The following is a 21,568-nucleotide window of genomic DNA, read 5'->3' as shown; positions in this document are numbered from 1 at the left end:
AAATCACTTAGCATCAATGATTAAGAGTTAGTACTGTTAAGAGCAATAAATTGTCATTTTACTGTTAGTCACTGAGGATATAGGCAGGAAAAAGACAGGAGCCATTTTCAAAGAACTTGGGAAGAGGAACACAACTTACAGAAGTCTCCAAGAAAACATGCTGTTCTGTATTTAGTTGGAGTGCTCCCTGTGCCTACTGAAAAGGGTTTTCTTATAGAAATAAGTAGGCCTGTTACTTTATAATCCAGCATGTGCTTTAAAAGACATATGGTCGGGGGCTAGTGAGACTCACAGCGAGGAATAAAATCTAATTAAGAAGCAAACAAAGCTGAGTAAGGCATGTGTGTGCCGACCAGGCAGAAGCATCCAGTGGAGTTGTGTGCAAGGACGCAAACAGTGTTTGACTTGAGAAATGCAGCTACTAGGGATACACTATGCACTATGATGGTGCCAACAGGCAAACACAAGTTTCTTGTTCACAACGAAACATTTCTGGAAGTGGTAGCAGCTCTTCTATGCATTGCTTCTTATCACATATTTTACTGCAAAGCAAAATTGAGAGGAAAAAGTAGAGTCAATTAAGGCCCTGTTAGGAATTTTAATGGACTATAAAGATGTATTTCATGGTGCTGATGTGCAGGTGATGATGGGGAAGTCATGAGACTAGTGGCAAGCCAGCAAAGAAAAGGACTTATACACTGATGAGTAGACCAGCAGTCCTGTAAATATCAAGAAAATTTTTAGAACAACCTAAGTTTTATAGCAGAAGCTGATATTTGCATAAAATCTCTGAACAGAATTCCCCCTGTCGAAGACCAAATTTGAATTTAGTATATGTCCTATGAAAAGACCATACTACATGGTAATGCCACAGCAAGTCAGACTATAACACTGCAAAGCAAATATTCAGGGGTGGATATTGGACTAAACATCGGCATACTGAAGCTGAGGAAAACTCAGATCCTCTTAATTAGGAATCTGTTGGCTTCTGAAGAAATTTGGACAGTCCCAGGGAAACTAAAACTTCAAGGGAGTATCTAGATCAAAATAGAAGAAAGACCCAGGGATGCTGTGAGAGATCTGACAAATCTTAGGTTTTATTGGAATCTCTCAGATTCTGTTACGTTCTGCTCTTGAAATGCTACATGATGACAGCACTGAAACTCAGAAATGCCTTTTTCAATAATAAGCAAAACTAAACAACCTTCTTCACCAAGCTGTGAAGCAGATGGAGCAAGAGAATAATGCATCTGAAAGAGACTTTACGAAACCAACTTTGTCATGAAGGTTCTGAAAGAAGGAGAAGAATAAGTTTGGATTAAAAAAGAGGTGCTTGTTACTGGCTTTCCATTATGGAACAGTTCTGTCTTTCAGTTTTAGCTATTTCAAGGGTACAAAACCATCACAAACCACTGGAAAACATCATGTAGAGGCCATTGGCCAAATATTATCCAGGAAAGGTAGTTCCTATGACAGATAAACTGAAGAGGGTGTATTTTCCTGGTGCATCTTGAGTCGTTGGGGATATATAATAACATCACACTTGAATTTTTCACTCTTACGGCAAGAGGCTCTAGGTTGAGGACCATCGCCTTTAGCAAATGTTAGGAAAAGAAAACTGTTTATGCCCATGAACTGTCCAATTCATAAGGAGACAATGTCATAGGGACACGATTCTGTCACTGGTAGAAGGTAATCTGTACAGTAATGATGAGGCACTAAATACAGATAATTCATGCCTAGGATATTAAAAAGCCTTTGGTGACTTAGGAAATAAACATTGTGTTGAGGAATGAACATCCAGTAAATCTTATGAAATGTGTTAAGACTACGATAACCAAAACTAACAAAGAATATTTTTGGAACTCCCAGCCCACCTATCAGAAAGATCAGATGATTTTGTTTTTACAAGAGAGAAGTGGCCAAAAATTATTTCTTCATTCTCTGGAACATGAGCTATCCTAGAGAAGCTGAAGCCAGGAAACAGAAGGCATATGGAAACTGAAAAGCCCATAAGGAAGTGTAATTCTTTCACAATGCTCCAATATGCTGTAGCAGAATTCAAAAAAGAACCTTTGCTATGTTGTTGTCAATGTCCAGAAATGTTGAAGAATAAATGTATCATTTTTCTTAAGAACTAAAAATGAAATAAGTGTTTACTTGGAATCCAGAAGAATAACTTCCCACACCTGTGAAATGAAAGTTCTTTCACACAGAAATAATTGAGTGCATCTTTTTGCATAAAAATTAATAATACATTAAATGAAAATCATTACCCTAATCATACACTTCCTTTGAGTCTGAAACAAGGAAACCAGCAAAGACCATTACATTTAAATTACTACCATTGTTTTATCAAAGCATTATTTCTTCCCAAGACTCCCATAAAGCCATATAAAAGGAGTAAAAAATAAAAAGAGCCATCAAGGAGCAGAGGTTACCTATGCACAGTGCTGCTGCTCTGCAGAGGCTGAGATAGAAGAAGTGGGTCAGAAAATGCTTCCTGGACTCTGTACAAACAGCTCAGACAACACTTAGTGAGCAGAGATCCAGCTGCAGTAAACCAGACAAGACCGAGAGACTGCTGGCCACCATGTTACTCATTCAAAGTCCATATAAAATAATGGCAAAGGAGGGACCTGTGATTGAGGTCAGATTAGTAGGTTACAAACTCAAGACAGCAGTAAAGCTGTAAACAAAGATAACTTCAAAGTTGGGGCAGACTATAAAAAATTTAAAGCCTTTTTTTTTAATTAAAGAAGTCTCCTGAAACTGGGAAAAAAAGCAGCAAGCTCCTTTTCCTTTCCAGCAGCTAGAGGGGAGTGGAGTTTCAATTTTATATATTGCTAACTAAACTGGAGCTTAGTTTTATAAACTACTAATCTCTTACTTATGCCCCAGGTCTAACATCTTCCTCAGTCCTGCATTTGAAAGTGTCATTCAAAATGTTCTGGATATTGAAGTTTCAACTTTCCTGGGGAAATGAAGAAATAACTGTGGTTTCTGAGGAATATTTCAAGATTATTTTCTACTTAAAAAGCTGTTGCCACAGCTAAATTTAAAAAAAAAATTGAAAAAAGGATTTCCAAAGAGAGTGAAGATGTCCAAAATAACTCATGGTAATTGACTTTCTGGTACATCATCACTCTTGCAGTTATCCCAAATAATGAAGACTCTCCACATGCATATAATTAGGCCACTGAAACAATCCTGGCTCTGCCCCACAGTCCCATGGTGCAATAGCCATATGATTATGATTAAAGCTTCTCAGTCTAAAGTCCCAGGGAAGTATAAATTACTTTTTCATTTTGTGATATTTTATTTTCAATTCTCTTATGCTAACCTCTCTTACCTTTGTTGCAATGAGTAGAATTTTGAAAAGGTTTGAGATTACATGGCATTTGCTGCCAAGATTAGCATAGCTGAAAATTCATCTGCAAGTAACTATTGCCATGAGTGATGCTATCAAAGAACTCTTTTCAAACAGGTTTTCAATACCATTGCTCTAAATGGGAGTGAGGGCAAATGTCCCCTCTTGTGCTGTGATGGTGAGCACCTTGTTCTGTTTCCAACAACATGATGCCAGTGTGTTAAACCCCCAGCTAAGCTGCCCCATAGGCACATCTAATTGGCAGGAAGAATTTGCTCATGCTCCTCTGCTACCAGCTAATCTAAATCTCCACTTTCTGATAGTGCATTGCTGCTGTTTACTAGCTGAATTTTGTCTACACTCTCAGAAACCTGAGACCTACCTTGTCCTACCTTGGTAGGACAAGGTAGGTCCTGTTCTATGAGGAACATAAACGCATATTTTCCTCTAACTCAGGTAATGGGCCTCATGTTTTTGTAACAGAATTATTTGAGTTCAATTTTCCTCTTGAAGGTCGAAGTATAATGGCAAGTTTGACCACACATTTGTTACATCTGCTTTGATCATAAAAAGTCAATGCACATCCTTACTGATAGCTATGAAAAGTAGTAAAGCTCTTTGCTGGTTTTGTGCAGGACAAGTTTTAGCTGGCTTGCTTTTCCAGGTTTCTAAACTATTCATTCTTGCTCCTTCCCACCCCCTATTTCTGAGGCTTGTTAGGTTATGAATTTTCTTTCTCTTTGTCTGCCTTTCCTGGCAAGTGTTCTTGTTGCAGCTAAGTCCTTCCTTTCTGTTGCCATGCACATTTTTTTCCATTAGGTTGCTAGGTATTATTAGGTTTCTTCTTATTTTACTGCTCATGTTACTTCTGCTCACCATCCCCTCCCAACATTACCCCACACCTTTTATTCATTACCACCTCTGCTCCCACATACAAAGTTGAATAAAATTTTTAAAATGAGCACTGTAAGAGTCTTAAATGAAGATTCCTTGCTATAGTTAATCTTAAAAAGTAAAAAAATTATAGCAAAATTCAAACTTTAAGGAATGGGATTTCATATTTCCCCTGAAGAATGCCTTTTAATAAACCCGAAATTTAATGCAAACAGTTCTGGTGAAATGAGGAACTCCTTGGCTGTAATTATCTAATCTATTGTCGTGCTCAATAAACATGGCAATAAATGATCACTGAGGTTAAGCTATACTTCAGTATGTTTGTTTAAAAACACATCATAGACTCTCTCTGGGATCTAATTTATTAAACCCACTTCAGCAAACAGTGGAATGAAGAAGAAATCAATTCATTTTCCTCCATCAGTAAAAGGAGCTACGGAACTGGTGTTCTATACCAGGTAATTCAAGTAACACATTGTAGACGTTCTGTCCCAGATGACAATATGGAAATTACCTTCCTAAAAGCTGCGAAATATGTAGGGGTTTTTTGTCTTTGAAATTTCCTCCAACTCTTTCTTCCACTGATGGTGCAGCAATGATTATAGTGCTCCCCCACTGAAATTGCTTCTGTCATACAATTTAAGCATTGGCTTAAGTTCAAAATGACACAGCATGGAATGTATGGGGGTCATTTTCAGAGCTGATAAACTCAAGATAAGAGACTCACCACAGCGTCTCCTGCACCTAGCGTAATCTTCCCTTATGGAAAGTTGCTCAAGTTGCCCTTCTAGAGTCCACTTACTTCTCTTTCCTATCCAAAACTCCTATTCTGCAATTTTCTTTCTGAATTCTCCTCTTCTGTTAATAGAGCCCAAAGACCAACCCTTGCTTGCCATGCTTTGACTTTTCTCCATCCATGATGAAGACCCAGGTTAAAAGAAGCCCTGACAGTGGTGTGTGTCCATTCCTCCTCTCTACCCACCCTCCACGCAGAGCAGACCTTGCCCTTCACTGCTTCTATAGATGGAAAGAGCATCCCTTGGCCACAGCTGGCCCTTATGATTGCTCCCTTCATCTGTGGTAAAATCTAAGAGGATAAATGGTAGAGTGAAAAATAAACAGAGATGATACAATAATGCCATGTTAAAAAAAAAACCCAAAACCAACCCATAGTAATCTAATAATTTATCTGGTTCAGCCCTCCATGATGATGCCAAGACATCTTTTACCACTCTTCTAAAATGTTGTGCCACAGCATGGCCTTTTCTGGGTTTTCATTCAAGCCTGAATGAAGGGTCACACCTACATGTATTTTATGAAGGTTTTACTTTGTTACCTACAATAGAATCACTGTCAATATATGTTGATATAAGAGGAAAATAAAGCTGACTTCCTGGTCCTTGTTGAATAGAGACTTCTTTTCAACTCTTCTCACCTGCCAGAAACTTTCGGTTCCTCTCACATATCATCTCTATAGAAAGAAAAATGTGTGTTTTTAGATATTCTTTGAACAGGTTTTATATTAAAACACCAGTGTAAATAAAGATCAAAGGAGCCTCTCTGACAGCAAAGCAGATTTGTGGCAGCTGAAATGTGTGAAAACCTTAAAAACCCAAATTGAATGGGCTTCTTTTGTATCACTAAATCCTGTCTCTAGCAATTGCAGTCTATTTTGCCAAATAACCCATTTCATAAACCAATTAAACTCTGGTTTTGATATGTGACTATTGTTTGCTTTTTAATAATAGAGAAAGTATTATCTTTCTTTTCAGGGGAGGTGTGGGGGGTTGCAGGGTGGGGAGAAGCAGAAGGTTTGTAAAAGAAAGGCATTATTGTGCTGAATCTGGAAGAACTATTTCTTTGTCAAAGCAGAAGGAATGGAGAATGGAGCAGAAAATTTCTAAATAATCTAAGGTCTCTTTTCTGAATCTTGTTTCAGTTGGAGACGGCTGCCAACAAGGTAAACTTAAAACTGATATACAAGGCTGCCCCATGCTACCATGTTTTCTGTACCCTGCACGCTGAGCAATTAATGTGGCCCCAATGTCTGACACTGCCTGAACTCTCTTTCTAGAGCACATACAAAAACTCCATGTGCTTCTGAGTCCTTTCACTTACATCAACTCCCATACAAGCTTGGTTTAGTAATCCCCATATCAGGAAATGCTACCAAGTTCCTCCTTCAAGTCTTGTAAAATACATGTTCTCTGGCAGGCCACTCAAGGACCAAAGCACAGTAGCGTCCCTCCTTATAAAATTAAAACCTAATAGTGACAAAAGCCAACAACATTATGCAAGAGTAATGAAGAAAGAGAGCAATTCAGCTGTTGCACTGTGATGCCACTTTTGCACCAATAAATGTTGACTCTCAGCTGCCTCCCAGTTGGGAACAGGGCCAACCAAACAGTATCTGCAGACTCTGCACTGGTGAGGTTACAGTATCCTCAGAGCCCAGCTCTGTCCTGATGGTCTTGCTGGGAAGGGAGAATACACCCTGCCTCTGCAAGTTCTCCACTGTGATAGCAGTGTGACCCATCTTGCTTCCGGGGTCAAAATTGAACCGGGCCCAGTATGAGCTTGCCTATATTTGAAATTTATGGGTGTTGCAGCAAAAGCCACTTCCAAGAGAAGTTATTTAAAAGAAACTGTCATCAGGAAGTTTTAGGAAGTTTTGAATTGCTTTACACTCTGTACCACTAAGCCATTCTGTAATCAAAATAACAGCTTCCTGTTAATTTCTGTTGGAAAAATGCCTGCATTTCAAATCTTGATGTATTAGAAGCCAGATCCCCTGGAATTTTTTTACAAGGCCAGGTCTTCATGTGTATGGCTGTGAGGTCACATTGGGGCCTGAAGGATGATGGGAGCTGAATAAACACCTGCTGAGTTGCAGGGCAGGGGACTCAGAGAGGAACAGCAATGTCCCAGTAGATCTAAAGTGGAGCGGCACAATCCAGACCTTAATTTAAAATACGGAACGCTCCCTTAAACCGAAGTCTTTAAGGATAATGTAGAAACTGGAGGGAGGTCTGTTTTGTACTGAAATATGTCTTTCTAGTTAAACTGGCTATTATCTGAAAATAGAAAGCTGTTTGTAGGACTTGGTGTCTTTGGCTCCTGTTCATCTGAGTCTCATTTTTGGAAAAGGGTTTCAAAGAAGTGAAACTCACCATATAATCTTGCGATAGTGTAGAAATTTATAACTGTTCCAATGGTTTCTGTTATTTCACTTGGAAGGTAGGAATAGTCTACATGTGATGCCAAGCATGGGAGTATGTAAAAAGGGGCTTTTTTTAAGCCTACATCTCTGTACATGTTTGGACATTACGAACTCCGAGAAGAGTTGGAAGTAACATTTGCTTTCCAAAATGAAGTCTTCGGTTACCTATATTTGGTTGGTAGCACTGCCTAGATGTGGAGTGAAGCAAAACACGGAAGAAAGGGAGGGCTTGAAAAACAAAGGACTTAACTGCATTTGAGAGGAATTTAAGATGTGACCGAGTAGAGAATTTCTTCTGCCGTGCTCTGTGATAGGTTGTCTCAGCCACAGGTAGAATGGGGAAAATGGAAAACAGCATCTTCATTCATTCATTGTTGTTCCTTTAGCTACTGTTGCACCAGGCATAATTATGTCTGCTGGACCAAAATGATTACATGAACAGTAGTCTATTTGAACAAGTGTCTCAAATGCATCTTGACAACAAATACCTACTCGAAACCAGCTATCATATCTTCCCTCAAACGTTTTTAAAACCTGAAGACTTGATGACACAACCAAATCATTTCTTTGCACTGCTGGTGCATGTAGGTTCAGAAGAATTTCCTTGCTGTCCTGAGCCATCTCCAACACATTCCTATCCAGTCAAATTGTATTTGTGAGTCAATGGGAAAATTTCAAGTATTCAGGCTGCATTGCATTGTCATCATTCACAAAGAGCTTTGTTAGAGACAACTTTTGCTACTTTTGCTAAAAGAACTGGTGAAGTATGTGCATCATTGTACAAAATGCCCTCCTACTGAACAGAAGACGACTTCAAAACCCCTTCCAAGTGAGAAGGCTGTCAGCCAGAGCACCTGGAATGTAGGTTTGTACAATGTATTTCTAGAGGCTGAAACAGAAGGTAACCACCTTCTGGAAGAGTAATACCATGCTGATACTCTTCCTCTAATGAAGGTGTTAGTGCATTTCATACCATAGTAGCAAAAGTGCTGGTCCCACCACTTGGTGACATCTGGGATAAATTAAAGCTATTGCACTTATATTAAATAAGGGACAAGTTGCACAATGCATTGAGCCAGCTTCACTCGCTAAAGATATTAGTCCAAATTTACAGCTCTCATAAGGAACTACAGCTCAGCTGGGCTTAACAGTCTCGCATGCTTTTACATCAGCAGTTAAGCTCAGCCAATGTTTCTCTGAGATATTTTTGTACTCTGTTCCCAAGCACTTATTTGGCTTCCTGGGCCAATGTCATTCTCCTAAATAAACAGAGTGACAGCAAGTTAGCCATTTAGATAATTTTTGTTCAAAGGAAAATACTTCCAGTTCAAATGATTTTTCATAAAAAGCCTTTTTTCAATGGAAAAATCTGTGAGGTTGGACTTTTGTTCTCTTCATTGGGAATAAACTGCATCTGAGTATAGAGGAAATCTTAATGCATGTGAGACAGTGGTTCTTGTTTACATTATGAACATAAGGTCACACCCTCAACACTCTAAGGGCATGAAGGCAAAACAGCTCCACAGATAAGCTGCCAGAGTTTTGTGCTGAGGAACCCAGATTACTTTTGCTGTGTTGGCTAACATGCCATGGAATAGCTGGGACGCCAGTCTTCATGTCTTCATGTCAGGGTCTCTGGCAGTCTGGGCAGCTTGTGATGATGCTTAGAAAGGCATGGCAATGCAGTGAAAGGGTACAGCTGGTGTGAGTCTGTTTCTGTGCTGCCATCAGACATCCTCCTGCAGGGGCATAACCTAATTCTGGCTGCACACTCACACAGCTCTGGCCAGCAGTGTTTATAAAAGGAGTGTGATCTACTATAAAGATTCAAAATTCAATTATTGCTTTTTATTTCCTGTGCCATTGCAACAATGATCATTTTATTTTGGTTTTGCATGTTATTATTCAGCACCTAAACTTTCTTTGTACAGGTTTTCTTTAGGGTCCTCCTTCTCTTCTTTTCCCTCCTACCCTCATATTTTGTGTTTCTATTCTGCATTTGTAGATTCATTTTCAATTGGTAACTTAAAACAGAGCATCTTCTCTTTCACCAGGTCTAATATTGAAACTAAATCAGGAAGAAGGAAGGATGAGCTGGTATGTGAGAAAAGGGAAGGATACATTCCTGCTGTGCAGAAAAAGTGATGTCTGCCAGCAGTAGTACTAAGTAGCTACAGAAAGGGCAAACACCTCACAAGTCAGTCTCTTGTTCATGCTTGTAATATCTCACTGTTTTCCTTAGCTTTCATGTTGCTGTCTCCCAGCTGGGGCTGAGAACCCCTTTCTCTCCTCCAGTACCCATGGTTTTCAGTCTCCCAGGGTAGTGCCAAGAGGCTGAATATGGGTTAGGGGCTGAGAACATTTTGTGTGTGTATATGAGTGTCTGCCTGCGTGTGTTTCTGTGGCAAGCCCCCCCCCAAAGCCCGGCTGGAAGCAGTTCTTAACAGCAGCCTCAACGTACAAATGTCATCTATAGTGTCTTCACAACCTCAGGACTTGGAGATACCAGCTCCAGATGCACACCACTGCCTTCAGGATGCTGATGTGAGCCCTGTGTCACTTTCACCCTATGGGCACATTAGGCAGAAGCTCTGAGAGCTGGGACAAATAGCTCTGAGAGAACTTAGCAGGGCCAAAGTCACAGTCCTCCTGCAGGGGCCATCCCCATCCCAGTGGCCTCTGCTGACCTGCTGCTGGAGCTTGGGTAGCTGGTCTTGCTGTGCATCATGGAGGAAAGCACAGAACAATGACAGGCACTAATATTCCCTGTAGGACTGGCAGAATGAGCAAAAATTTTTCTTCACTGCTCTGTTTGCACAATGTGTCCACTGAGCAAGCGCCCTCCCAGGAATCCTGCAGTTGGAAATTGATCTCTCCTGCAACATCCTACTCCTAACATACACAGCTGGCAAAAGTCATAGGACAGCTTGTGTTGGGGCTGAGAGTCCACATGCACAAAGTCACCACACAACTATGTGAGAACATTAAAGCTTTTTCCATCCACAGTTTTGAAATACACATTGAAAAATTTTCTGTATTAGTGTTCTCATTTCACATACTTTCTGAGAAATGGTGCTCATTTAATCCAAATATGCAATGTGGATGCATTTATACTAACACAGAGCTGTTTATTCAAACCAACTACATTTTGCACAGATTGCCACAATTGATTTTTTGTGATTTAGTAGTGGCCCAAACTCAAAATCAATGGAACCAGTGTGAAAAATCTACAGATAGCCTGAAACTATTTGCCTAGCCCTGGCAATTTAACTTTCATCATCACCAGCTATTCCACTGCAGAGCATTTTGATGGAAGTGTTCACTTGCTCCCACTATTTTAAGTCTTGCTGTCATTTGATGTAGTGTAAATATTTGCTGGGGGGCCAGGTGGTAAGACGTTTATATATGTGCTTCTGGAATGATGAGAGTCCATCTCCTCCACACCTACTCACAATTGTTGGTAACGTGGTGTGGTATTAAGAAAGGGAAATGAGGGCACACTTGACACCATTTTGCTGACTGTTCTGTAAAGAAAAGACTGAAGAAAATTGACTCTGTACTGCCTAAAGAAAAGAATTAATTCATTGATGAGCAATGTGTATGCATTTATACTGGTTCCAATTCTAACACATTTTTTTTCCCCAGTTATTGGTATTGCAATTAAAAGACTTGTTTACTTGATGAATCTCCCATGCAACTTAGGAATAGGGAGACGGGAAGAAAAGAGACTTGAGCAGCAAAGGAGTCAGTTAATGATGGGGCTACAGAAGGGATGCGTGTTATGGTAGCTGGCCATCAGTGGTCCTGTGTGGGCAAGCAAAGCCCAAAGGAAAAAATGCTGGTCAAAGCTTCCAAGTTAATTTCCAAGTTCATTGCTGCAGTGCATGGGGAAGTGGCCACTGCAGCAGAGCATTGAGAGGACTGGCAGACAGGCCTCAAGAACACAGAGGTCTAATTCTCACCGTGTGGTTATAGTGAGTTCCCATGTTCCTAGTGGTTCTTAGTGTACATGTTCTAAGTTTATTGGTTCAGGAGTTCTCCACCCAGTTTTATGCATAAGTTCATATTTATGCATTTCCCTTAATTGCCTATGTATTAATTCTGGAAAGTTCTCCCTTCTTCGATGCCCCATTGGTTGGTTCATGTAACTCCCTTCCTTAAGTTATCCCTATTGGATATTGCCCTGTTGTCCCCTCCTTCTCAGTCGATCCCCATTGGTTGTTTCCCCTTGTTCCACTCCTGTATAAAATACTGTGATCTGTCTTGCTCCTTTGTCCCTGGACCCTCCACTGACAGTAAACCAACTGGAACCTACACGAAGACCCCTCTTTCGTCCTTTGCCTCTGCTGTCGCTTTTACACCACCTTTGTTTGGGGCTTGCTCCTTGTGAAGGAGCCAACTTTCCCTGCAAGCTGCAGCTGACAGCTTTCCCTCCTTGCTGCAGCTGACCCCTGCCTGCAGCAGCAGAAGCCAAGGACGTCTGCAGCTGGATGCTGTGCTGCCTCGGGCAGCCCCAACAGTGTCAGTTCATATTTTGCGTTTTTTGCTGAGAGACACTATGGCAACTTTTCAGCTCAACCATGACCTGCAAGGTTCAATCTTCAGTCTTTTTTGGAGCAGGTTCGGATGTTTGGTGCATCACTGAGATGTTCCTAGGATCACCATAGGCTATCAGGTGCTGGTGCTCATGCTGAATGCCGGTGTCCAGCAACTCTTGGGACAATCCAATCCCATTTTGCTAGTAGAATGTGTTTCTGTCCTCAGGTAATGTGAGACAAACCAAAAAACTATGGTTTAAAGGCTGTGATTCAATTAATTTCTTACACACCTGCTTCCTATAGATTACACCCAAATAATATACTATACAACACAACAGTTTGGTATTAAAAGGAAATCCTGCTGCATGTCATGAACACAGGACCCCAGGAATGTGCTCTGATCAACACACCTACACAGATCACTTGTAACTTTGGGGTCAAATTTAGCAGCAGAAATGAGAAACAAAACTATCCCATAAAGGGAAAGATAAAGTAAGGTGCAAACAGTTTGTGCAATCTAACCCTGCATCTATGAGGGTCATACAGTTTCTCTTGTTAAAATGACCCAATCAGTAATTTGCAGCCTAAAAAATACTTTATGTATATATGGAGTCTTATAATAGTATTACAGATTTCATTCCTATGCACTCTGAAACTCATCTGAGATACCAGAAGAGATTTTAGATGGAGGCTTTTACTTTTCTGTAGGCAGTTATGCGCTCAGACCTACTCAATATCTGCTCCACCTGTACATCCTCACTCTCCTGGGGTTTTGTCTTCAGTCTTATGGAAAATAAGCTATCTACCTCCAGTCTATGCCTGCTTATGCTTTGGTTCCTGAGGTTTGCTGAAATGAGTTACACTGGAGATTTGTAAAAGGCAGTATACACTAGTAAATAAATTCCTGGAGTCAATCAAGGAGTCGAACACCTTGAATTGGATTTTTCCTTCTAGATGCTGACATCTTACATCACACATGGCAGCTGACTTACTGCAAGCTCCTGCCTTCCAGGAGTAATCACCTGTCTCAGCCATGAGATGATGGGTGCTATGTAAACCCCTATATTTGGGATTTTTATGTGATTACAGAGGAGGCTGTCTGCATCACAGTGCACTTCATAACCATCCCTTTTGAAAGACTAAGCCACTGAGGGATGGTTTTGGTCTCTACATGATTCTCTGTTTTAAAGGAAGAAAATGTAATGAGCTCTAAGCCTCTACAAAAATCAAATGCATCAACAACAAAAAACTATTAATGAGGTGATGATCTGGGTGGCCTACCAGGACTAAGAAACCAGCAAAAAAGCATACACCATAGTAGGTAATTTTAAATAACTCTAGCCTCACTAATTAAAAGCTCAAACCCTTCACAAATGCCATGACATTACATGTCTACATCTTCCTTTCTATCCCTTTGTCCTGGATTGTTTTCCAAATGACGTATCCTTGTTGTCATAGCTCACTCTGAGGATGATATTGGTAGTGTAATAGACATTCTAGAGCTATTCTCTGCATACTTCTGCTTATAATTCTTTACAGAGAAAAAGCTATCATTTTCTGCTCACCAGCTAACTGGTGTTTGAAGACTTGCCAGAAAAAAAAAAGTACACAAATAATTGCAGGTACTGTCACACGAAATGAAAACTGACCCCAGCATGAGTGGCCGGTTAGCAGTCACAAATTATTTATACATTTTAACAACCATACATGCCAGAAATCTAATAAACTGGCAGCTGCTAGAAAATTGAATCTTAGAAATTGAATACAGAAAAGCTGTTTGCAGATAGGAAAAAGGAAAACAGCAGTCCTAGACTATACTAAATCCTGGGAAATTAAGTTTAATACTATTCCTCATGGCTATGTGTTCCCCAGGCCTTTCTGGTCTTGTGTTAGGGCCCATCTCTCTTTTCCAAAGGACTGAAGTCTCTTAAGTGATCAGTTTGATGGATCCAGCCTGCTGTTATCTGCCTTCCCTTCCCAACCTTTCCAGCCCTCCACAGAGAAATTCAGCCCTTGAATATTGTCTGACATGGTTAATACCTTCCCTCTCAGCCCACTTCCTTGGCATGCCTGTAATATCCCTGATATTTCATATACTCCATGATGTATCTACCCTTAATCACATTTCCTGACTTGCTTTGTCGTGCTCCAACTGGTTTAATTTCTTGCTATCGAGGTTGTCGTTAGAAGAGTTTTCTCATAAGGGGGGAAAAAAGCCCTAAACACTCTAGTGCCTTTGAATCCAGTCCTCTGAATGTCACAAAACTGTCCCACCTGTGGGTTTTAGTCTCTCTTATAAAATTGCTTTCATCTGAAATACTTTTACCTTCTTTAAGAAGGGGTCTTACCCTGGGATTGTATAGTACCAGCATCCACAATTTCACACTTTACTCCTGTGAACAGCAATGATTTTATCTTTTTCTCTGTCCATATACCCATCAAGAGAGATGTATTTTATAAACAGCAAATACTTTGGCATATTAAATAAGCATTTGGGAGTACTTAGAAAGAAATAAGCTGATTTATGTGGAAAAGAAAAAGATGAGGCCAGTGGTACAGGCTGAATCCTTAAACTTTGTAGGCTTATTTTGTTTAGCTAAACCACAAAATGTCTAGAATATTTAAGTAACTATTGTAAAAAAATGAGTGTAACATAGTTTTAGCTAAGAAGTCAGGAGGAATAAAACCTGCTATCAGTAGAAAGGATGTTGTTCAAGACAAATTTTCAAGCAACAGGGCAGATGGACAAATGTATAAGTGCCCAATTCTGTCAAGTTGCTTGAACCAAGGAGAACTAATCCTGAAATAATTACACAAGTTTTACGTATAGAGAAACTAGAAAAGGGAAGTTAAAAGGAGAAGGCTAGAACTGAAGCAGAAAATGGCTTTACAATCCATACAGATTGTGTGTTTTACCACTGGATTCGGACAGAGCTGAAAACATCAAGTCAGCCTGAGGACACCCAGATTATCCTGACAGAGCTAAACTGTGTGCCTGGCCAGGAGCTGATAGAGGAATGATTGCAGCCAGTGGGTAGCTACTGGTTTAAAGAAAAGCAGTAACAGTTTGTTCAGAGAGCAGATGAGGTGCGGAAATGATATTTGACATCGGTTCAGTGTTTTGACTTCACTTATCTTTGCTTTTTTTAGCATCTCCTGTGCTGGCTGTATCATGTCATACTTGCAGAAGGAAATTCAATAAGCACTACCGGTATTAGTGGGTATTTGTCCCTCCTTTATGAGAAAACAGACTCTAGTTTAGTGGCAGCCCATTCTTTATGATCAAAGTCTGAAAAAGGGCATTAGCCATTTTGAGTTACTTACTAACATGACTAACACTATGCAGACTTTTCTGCGTTTTGCCAAGTTTTTTTCAAATGCCTCTTTGAGCATTTAAACAAGCTTCCAGTATTTCTACAGAAATTTCTACTTCCACAGTCTAATTACATGAAAATATTTATTAATAACTTGGGTTTCGGTTCCTTTCTTAAGAATATCTAAAAAACCTCAAGCAAACAAGGATGACTTCATTATAAACAAGACTCACTTCAAATACAACTCACATAAGTCTGTACAGTTTTCTTGTTTTTTCAGCCAGACTGATCTTTCACATACAGACATATTGGCATTAAATTTTATTTACCATGTTTGAAAGTATTTGAGTAGTGGATTCACAGGAGTTGGTTTTGGGATGTATCTTTTTTGTTTTGTTGCTCCACTCTGACACAAATGGGATTTGCAGGCATGTTTAACAAGATTAAGCAATCTTTGTTCAGTTTCTCTCCTTCCGTTCTTTCTGTGCAATTTAGAAGTTAGAATTCGAAAGAAAACCCAGTGACAACAGTAGCGTATTCATGCCTATTTTCCTGCAGCAGTAAGAGGGAGAAGACAAACACAGTGATAATAAGCTCATAAGGGTGGCATCACCATGGTAAATTGTCAGAGTAACTCCTCAGTAGGGCACAGAACTAAATTTAGAAGACTACACCGCTGGTGAGTCATTTATCACTGCACAAGTAGCATGGTCTTCTGTTGTGAATACATCTACTGCGTTTTGCATGCATGGGGATGCAGGTTGGTGGCAATCGAATTATACGCTTATACAAGTTATGTCTTGAATTGTCACAGGTGAGGTGGAGTAAACAGCAACAGATGGTGGATCTGGATATTGGGGTTTATTTAAGACCCCCTGAGATGAAAGCTTTTACTCTGCTAGATTTCCTCACACACTCATCCTCTACCTCCCCACCAGCACTGTGTTCCCCAGTCTCAGTGTCCCTCTGCACAGGGAGGTGGCTGCTGGCGGGGAAGGACAGGCAGAAAGTTCAGTCAGGTGATGCTGTACCACTGCTCACAGGTACCAGTCTCAGATGTGAGAGGTCTCTGATCTAGAAGCCAGGGTGCCTGCTCGTCCCCCAGCACTTATTACCAGGGAATGATCTGATCTCCAGGGTCTTCTGCAACTTCCAGGATCTTTTCTCCAGTCGTGATCTTCACTGCCTTCTTTTCAGCCTCCAGATTTCCCCATCTAAATGGTCGATGTGCAGAAGGAAACACACGAGCAGCTCCTTATTGGTGGTTCTGTCTTACATCTTGTTATTAATTGGTGGAATCAGGACATGCCACAGTTATTTAGTCCCAGTGTTATCAAAATTTACAGTCAGCCCATACCATTTGCAGCTAGCAAGCTGCACACTCATGGCTTGTGCTTGCTTCTGAGTTCAAAAGTTCACTTTTGGATAGTCACCCACTCACCCACAGACATGCAATTATCTTCTGCCTGTCAGTGTTCACAGTCTAAATTATCTTCACCTACAATAGTTATTAAAAAAAAAGAAGCAGCTAAATCTTGATGGAAAAAAAGTAGATTATTTCTCAAAATAAAACATCTCAGTGACTCTGGTGCATCTATGGCATTGATAGCTATTAGGACTGCTGCCATAGTGGGATATGAGGTGCAAAGGCATGCACTAAAGTTAGCTTGTTATGGTTGCAGTGCAATGACTGAAATAGAAAACAGGCTTTTTTTTTTTTTTCTCCTACCACACTATACACTAGCCTAAAACAATTTTCAAAATTTTGTGTTTAGGTTTAGATAAAATCCATAGTAATTTCAGGTAACATTTAGAAGTTGTTCTTTCTTCTGCAATTTGTCATATTAGAATACAAGTCAGACTTTTCTAACAGATTTCCAGGGACCACAGCTATCTTGTATGACCTTTGGAAGAGGACCTGTGTAGTACATTGGCTCTCTGGAAAGGCTGGAAGAACCGGGCTCATGCCCAAGTGGGGAAGAACTGGAAAGGGCTATGCTTTTTATATTAACTTTTTTTAAAAATATCCTTCCTGTGGGAGACCCAGAGGAAAAGGAAAGAAAGAGGCGAGGCTACTTCCTGAAAGTGCACAGTGTGCACAGTGGCAGGGTAGATATCAGCAGGGACACCACTGCCTAAAGTGCACATCAAATGCATGAAGAAAGTTCACATCTATCTTATACACAGCCAGCAGAGTTCAAAAGTGGCCAGTATATCTATTCTGTTGTATTTTACCTTTGGGTGTTAAAAACATTGTGAAAATAAATGTGCTTTTACAACAGATATTTTTTTCAAAAACTCCTACATATAGTCACTATTTCAGTACTGGCTATATAAAATGATAGAATGAGATTAAAGGAGCTGGGTTATGCTCTTAGCTCTGCAAACATAAATCTGGACTAGCTCTACAGAGGTTTGTGGAATTATTTCTGATTTACTGTAGTATAGCTATGAGACAAATTGGCCTAAGGAGTATAGCTGTCTAATATTTTCTTCTGTATACTGCTTTATTACTTTGCACACAGAGAAGTAGACAACCTTCTGTTATAGGGTGATTCAGTAGTTCCCCAAGACACTGTCATACCATTATAACCACACAGCCAGCCAGATGCATCAAGCTGACAGCTAAATAAACTCTTCTTTCAATTCCTTGGTGTCAGTTGCCACCCAGTGATTTACATCTGGAAATGAACATAAAGAAAATTACTTTGTGGCAGCCCAGCATTTGGATGATGTCTAAATTGATCTAAACCTACTATGTTTTGAGGCAGAAATTTAAAATTTGTCAAGACGTAGTCCCTATGTCCAAAATGTCTGCTATGCCAACAGAAATTACTTTGATTTGTTATTACCTTGAAAAAGGAGGAAAATAAGAACAATTGGAAATTGCCAGACACGTCACAGATGTCATGGAGCTGTGCAGATAAACATTTCAAAAACAAAAGGTCCAACCACAGTGGAGGTCTGTTAGAGTGTGTGTTTGCTTCAGAATCTTGCAGCAAAGACCTCGAGGATTGAAACCGCGATTCTGAGTGAAGGAGACAGCATCTGCGCTCTTAGTACTGCTGAGATTCATGTTGTCTACAGACTGGCATGGCGAGAGGAAGAATCAGGAATGAAAACAAGGCTTTGAGGTTCCTTTGCCCTACTGCTGTAAAGATTTACAGGGCTCAAATCCTCTAAGAAAAGAATTTGGCTCAGAAAAGTTGGGTAATAGAGATTGTACGGGTGAGAGTTGCAGCTTCTTCAGAAGGGATGAAAGTTGGACCAGGAAGCTGGGATAGGAGAGAATGGTGTAGTTGTTGGGGGAAGAGTACAGGTGAAACAAGGGTTTGTGAAAGGGTAAGGAAAACAAAGCTGAGACACAAGCTGGAGAGATCTCCCACTGACTTTAAAATGATAGAAAGGCTCTTTTAGCAAAGCATTTGTTTTCAAGTTCTGGCTTCTGCTTGTGTAACCTAAATTCAATTCCCCTCTGACTTCTTTTGAGATGTAACTGCAACTAACCTTGTTTCCATAGTGTTCTACATCTATATGCTGTGTACACTTTATTACTGCAGTTTATAACATTTCATTTATAAAATTACTGGTTGATTAGCATTGATATCAGCATTGCTAATGCAGTAGTGAAAATCAAAACAGTCTCACTGGTTTATGGGACTCGACTTGTTTGCCCTCCTGGGTCTCACTCAGGCAAACTCACCGAAGCTAAAAAAATTTTCTAATCAAGGAGCAAGCACTCTGAACAAGATCTGTGCATCCTCTTTCACAATGTCTTGTTTGATGCCCTGAATTTACCAGCACTTCAGAACACATAGTGGGGAAATGCTGCTTGCTCTGTGCTCCCAAGAGCCTGACGTAAAAGCCTTCTCACCACACACAATTTAGCATATATGAGGCTTTTCACTAAAACGGAGTAAAAGGTTTGATTTGGGAAGGCTGTGTACAGAAGCAGGTCAAGTTGTAATACTGTCTATAAATCTTATATTTGAAAAAATGGAAGCACTCAAGCACTGAAATTATAAGTTCATGTGAAAAAAACAAAGTTTCAAAGGAGAAGGAAGAGTTGCTTGTCCCAAGCCCATGGAATATTGCTGCTTTGGCAACATCCCTGGATGAATGAGTCAAAGTTTGTAGGGAGAAAAAATGTTTCTAGAAGTGGAAAACCAGACAGGCTTTCAGACATGTAAGCCCTTATTTAAATATGACATGGAAACAGAAAACTTTAAAGTTAAACACAAGCTGAGAACAAGTACTCTAAACAAAACGATAAACTTTTACAGAATGATGTGATAAAGTAATTGTAGCCAATGCGAAGAAGAGAAAATGTTAATTCATTACTTGTCAAAAATGGTTGTATGTGAGAAATGGAATGTGAGAAAAATAGATTTGGTTTCTACAAAAGCTATGATTTCTAATATTTAGTAATTTTAGTTCTTGAGGCCATCTTTTGGAGGCACTTTGTAAGCAGGAGAGATGTCTCCCTTGGGGATGAGAGCAGGGAGGTTGGTACCAAAGGACCTGTATGGTGAGAAACGTTTTCCTCCTGGTTAACTGGGTAGTTTGATCCTTGATCTGTTGTCTGTGTGTGTTCCTTTTGATGTGCAGTGGCACCTTAATTTCAGCTGTATGGTTTGCATGGGGACATCTGGTGCACTGGCTCTGCCTGCAAATAGAGGAGCTAGAGATTTTCATGGTACTATTACAAGAGCATTAATTCTGAGATGTGGTAGTATACTGGCAAGTTCTATGCTGTTTTTTTCATGCTGGTTGTAAGGAGAACCTTGTCCTAATGATGATTTTAGGCAGGTGGGAGAGATGTCTGAAGGATTTTTCATATAAAAATTCATAAACAACATTATCCATTTCTAGCAGGCATATCTTCCTCACACCCTTTGGGTGCAAGGGCTGGACAAGTATTTCCCACACCACTTTTCTTTCTTTCTTTTCCTTTAAAGAGTCAGAGAGGAACCAAGTGTTGAGTACAGTCGTGCCCAGTTGTCCTTTAGATAAGTCACTCCAAAAGACACCACTGCCTTGAAGCTTTCCTTCCCTAAGTTGCTTGTACCACAGCTGTTCTGTTCCATGCAGGTGAGCTGTTAAGATAGAGAGCAGAAGATGTACTTCATGCTCATTTTTTCAAAACTGCCCTGAATTACAGTTCTGCTGGAAAACCTAACATTGCATTGTTCTAACAAATAAAATACAATCGCCGCCCCCCCCCCCCGCCCCCCCCCCCCCCCCCCCCCCCCAGGAATAAGCTAAGCAAAAATAAGATGATACAAGAAGCATACAGCTGAGTACTGCTTAAAATTCAGGGTCATGTTCTGCCCTCAAGTATACCAGATCACAAAGCTTGTGGAAGTCATAATACAAATATGTATTTATCTCAGGCCATAATTTTGCCTTAAATTTGGACATATTTATTTTTCCTGCAGCCTGTCTACCCCTTTGAACTCCTATGTAAATTCCAGATCTGCCCTGCTTCTATCTGCCAGTACAGAAGTGCATGAAATTGGGAAGAGAACTTGTTAAAATTTTTTCTTTTCAGGAAAATCCTCCAGAGGTCTAAGGCAGGTCAGCCACTAGGTCAATTCTTGCATACCTGTTTGGAACCACGAAACAGAAGAAAGAATGATTGGAGATCTCTCTTGTCTAACAGGCAGGGGCTATAACTAACTTATAAGGATATCAGGTAAATTTTGAAAGAGCTTAGACAAATTACGGGTCAACTCCCATTTTTATAACTGACTTCTGAGTCTGAATGTCAGCAGTATGAAATAATTTCAGTGTTTCTCCTTGTATCTGATTGTACGTTTGGAACTAACCTAAAGCTATGAAAGGTAGTATCTGGAGCGGCCCCAGAGACTGCCCATGTCACCTTCTTCCAAACCCCTTTCCCAACCTATGTTTGATGAAGAATGATGTCATTGAATCAGGACGGTGAAAAAATTGCATGAAAATAAGAAGAAAAATGGAGGATTCCTTTTTAGAAGTCATGGACATTCACAAACATCAGGAATAGACAGAGGATATGTGGGAATCAATTCAGCAGAAGTTTCATTTTCATCTGCTTGTAGGTGTTTTTGGACCGTAGGAGGAATATGTAATAATGGTTTTATAATCACAAGAAATTTGGCTGTAGGATGACATACTGATAGAGTAATTTGTTTCTGGTTTTTCTCAGATTATTCACTAGTGTAAGCAATATGTTGGCACAAAAAATGAAAAT

The sequence above is a fragment of the Corvus moneduloides genome, chromosome 2, assembly GCF_009650955.1.
Source record: "Corvus moneduloides isolate bCorMon1 chromosome 2, bCorMon1.pri, whole genome shotgun sequence".
Lineage (NCBI taxonomy): Eukaryota > Metazoa > Chordata > Aves > Passeriformes > Corvidae > Corvus > Corvus moneduloides.
Note: the sequence above shows the minus strand (reverse complement) of the source record.